We start from the raw sequence: 4,108 nt of genomic DNA on the forward strand, positions 1-4,108 counted from the left end.
TTTAAAATGGGGGTGGGGGGGTGGGGCAGACAACTTTTGGACCTTTTGTTTGAAATAACATATTTAAAGAAGAGTCTCATGCTTTAGATAGTTTATATGATTATATTCTGTACTGCAGTCAATGCCAGTGACTATATTGTGAAATGTTAATGAAACTGTCTACAGAATGTTATTATTTTGTAATTATGTGGCAACAATAGAAAAAATATATGTAAAGGATACATATGAAGTCTGCTAGAAATTATCAAATAGATGACAATCTATGCCGTAAAGATTATTTTACTTAATTATGTATTTATTTTCTTATTTAACTGTGAAATGAGCCTAAATTCTGCTGGCCAGCAAGGGAGCATTATTTCTACTAAAACAATATCACACAATATTGATAATTATTTTCTTCTTCTTCTTCTTTTTTTTTTTTTTTTGACAAAGGATGGTGATTTCTCCAGTTAACATATTAGTAAATTCATAACAAATTCTGCTTTCATTGTCAGAAGTGTAGATTGTTTAGTGTAGAGGTGTTTGTATAATTGTGAATGAAACGCCAAAAAATACAGCAAGCCTGTGTGATACGATTGTTGGCCTATGACGATGGTTTATCTCTGTGAAATCATCTAATCACAGAAGCAAGACGTTTAAGGGTTGCTTGCTTTGTTCTCCAACCCAGAAACTAGTGCAATACTGTCCAAAGAAATAAGATTCTCCCTTTCAAATCGGGGTCTGTCTGTTTCTTGAATGGTCTCATATTTATTGTCATTTAAAAATGTGTAATTATGTTATGTAGTTCCTCAGCTTAACTGAGCAGTTTGGTGATTTTTTTTTTTTCTCTCAAGGTGTGTCTCTTTGGAGGAGCATGAAATGGAGATAAGTAAAGAATATAAAAAGAGTGACTCATCTTACCAAATGAATTACAAAATGCAAAAGCCACCTGCTATTTCTTTCTGTTTTGGTTCCAAGGAACCAGACTTCCTTGTAATATTTGTAAGTAGTCTTGAGCAATAGTTCTCCAGGCTCTCTGAAAGTCTTTCACAGTTTTCTTTAGACATTTGCTGCTTTTTCACTTATTTTCACCCAACTATTTTCACAGAAATGTTTATTGCTTATTAAGCCACTTAACACTGACCTATGAATCATTCAAGCATAAAAAGGCACCAAACTCAAAAGAACCAGTGTTGTGTCTACACATAACAGACAATTTGGCAAAGAACCAATTTTAAATTGTATCTTTAGGAAGTTTGTTACTAGCAGCCTGTTAAAAAAAAAAAACACATTTGTTCCAATTTCTTTAGTTGAATCTATGAAAAATGTAAACAGTAACACAGTTTGACAGACATAGATTTTGTATTTTTGCACCAATAAATGATTCTCAAAGGGCTATTAACTGAAAACTTGAAATCTTAGCATGGTGTGTAGTGTGTCTTTAAAAACCCTGAGGAAAATGGACAAGTGGAGGACAAAAGTGGAAGTGGCAGGCCGGAAAAACTACAACTGATAACAGGTTAAAAAAAAAGGGTAGGGGGGGGGAGGGGGGGGGGGGGGGGGGGGGGGGGGGGGGGGGGGGGGGGAATCCAACAAAGACCTGAAAGATGCATCTGGCCCTTCAACTGATCCATGTTTGCTGAAGCCTCATCAGAAATGGTTTCAGTGGAAGGGTGGCTGTCAGGAAGCCATTCTTAAAGATGGAAAATGGGGAGAAAAAGGAGAGGTTTGCCAAATTACACAACAACTGGAATGAAAATCAGTGGAAACAGAACTGAGAGAGTGATTAATCCAAATTTTAAATTTTGTTTCAATATGTATGAAGTAGGCCAGGAGAGAGGAGCAACAGTGAGTGTCTGTGAGCCACCTGTAAAACATGATGGAGACCCTGTTGTGCATAAACATACACGAAAAGCTGCACCTATTTCCCATTTTCCTGGCAGAATATAAAATAAAAAGGAACAGTATGGCTCAAGGCTTTTGCACATTACTGTAAATAAGGGTGATGGTCCTAAAAGAAATAATAAAGTCTAAGTTGCTAAATCCTTTTGCACAGATAACTGCATGTTCATATCTCCTTTGGGTTGTCAGTATAAAGGTAAGCAGAGCAGCTGCACAAGTGAGAAGCATGTATGTCACGGATTACCAGCATTAATCTGTTATTTTCTATTATTGATCTAATGAAAATGAATAAAACTTCTTGATTTGCTATTGCTTGCTATTTTACCCTTTCTGAAGTCTAAAATAGTGGTCAACAATTACATCCTGCAGAAGGCAACAGCAGGCACATCTTGCATCATGCTTTTGTCCTCTGAACGGAAACTGTCCACCCTGCAAATTCACATTGAGTGCACTGATGCAACACTATCAGGGAGTGAGTTGCTTGGTTTATTGTCACTAAACAAGGTAATACTGAACAAACTGATAAAATAACAATGAAAATCCTCTGATTGAAACAGGACTGTGGGAGGGTGGGTGTGGTCTACTACTTTCATAAATGCTATGTCACTGTGACCAGCAGTATGTTCATATCTAATGAAAAAATGGAAATGGGATTATCGAAAAGGTGTGGCATGTCAATATTCACAATGACATGGAAAAAAGATTTACGTAAGATCTCTCAGTGAACAAGTGGTTCACTGAGAGATCTTGTAATTTTTTTCCCCATCTACTACAAGGATATCAGATTTGAGATAAATTTATCTTTTCTGGGTAAAACACAAGATCTGTATGTTCCTGTGAAGAAATACAATGTTCCCAAACGGAAGATAAATATACTCTGGTCTACTCAAGTGGAATTCATTCAAATCTTATAAATCTTCTCATGGGAAATCAGCCAGATTATTTTGCTTTGTTTTATGTTGTGACTTCCTTGCCTTTGTTTAAGCAGTAAGTTTTAGAGACAATAACTAAACCCATCTGTTGCCAACAAAGGTACAACATGTTCACAAAACATAGCTTTTGATTATATTAAATAACAGGCCCTGGAGCATGAGAAAGAGATCAGAATTTTTTTATTCTAATATAATCAAGTTATGTGTGGATATAACAGCCATAGCATCTGTTTTTTTTTCTCCCTGCAGTCCAGTTTTCACTGATGGAAATGCATTTCCACGTTAATCTAGCTGTGTCACCAGGGAAGCGAATGTTCTGATGTACCCATGATAGCAACACAAATGCAACTTATCAGATTAATTATGCCACTACTGGTTTATACCAAACTTTAATAACAGTTTCTAGGAAACCCCGTTCTTATCTAGTACACTTAAGCCCTTGATCAAGTACTTAAAAACAAAAATATGAGATTTATATAATGCGTAAATCAATAAGAACTGCATCTTATGCATGCAATTATGCAAAACAAAGCATACCTTTATAAAGCCCAGCTGGTCAGTCCTTGATGCTTGGTTTGAGGGGCTGTAACATAAAAAAATCAGCTTGGGTTTGGATATTTGTGTTGGAAGACAATGATGCTGTATTTATGGTAAAATGAAGACATTTAGATATACAAGAAGAATGTTTGAAAGTTGAAGGCAGACCTCTTTTTTTTTTTTTTTTTTTTAACCACTGGAGAAACCAAATTAATGTCTCCCACAGGTCACTGACAGGTCACTCTGATTGAAGCACTAAATTTTAAAATCTATTTTATTTAAAAAAAAAAATGAATGCTTATTCAATTTAACCATGTTTCCCCATCCCACAGTGGATCCAAAGGGGTTCACCCCACAGCTTTAGGATTTAAGAGTAAGCAACAGAAGTTTGATTTCAAAATCTGTAAAATTAATACAATTTTTTTCTAGTCAACTCAGATCAAACTCTGGGTGGGCTTCTAACCTGAACAAACTACAACACAAGGTGGGACACCCTGGACTGATTATTAGATCTTCATTCGTATCACACCTTCAGTCTAACAGTAACGCGCACTGAGATTATTTATATGTTACGGGATTAGGTTTAGAAATAAATCGCTGCATATTGGCCATGACACTGTAACATCCTCTCGGCACGTGGTCGCTCTCAAATTCAGCACCGCATTCTTGGTCGGTGCGGCCCCTTCGGCTCAATGGCTCGGTCCGCCTCCTCGTGACGTCATGGTGTCTGACTTCACCGAATAAATGCGGGAGCTCTG

The sequence above is a fragment of the Archocentrus centrarchus genome, chromosome 9 (genome assembly GCF_007364275.1).
Source record: "Archocentrus centrarchus isolate MPI-CPG fArcCen1 chromosome 9, fArcCen1, whole genome shotgun sequence".
Classification (NCBI taxonomy): Eukaryota; Metazoa; Chordata; class Actinopteri; order Cichliformes; family Cichlidae; genus Archocentrus; species Archocentrus centrarchus.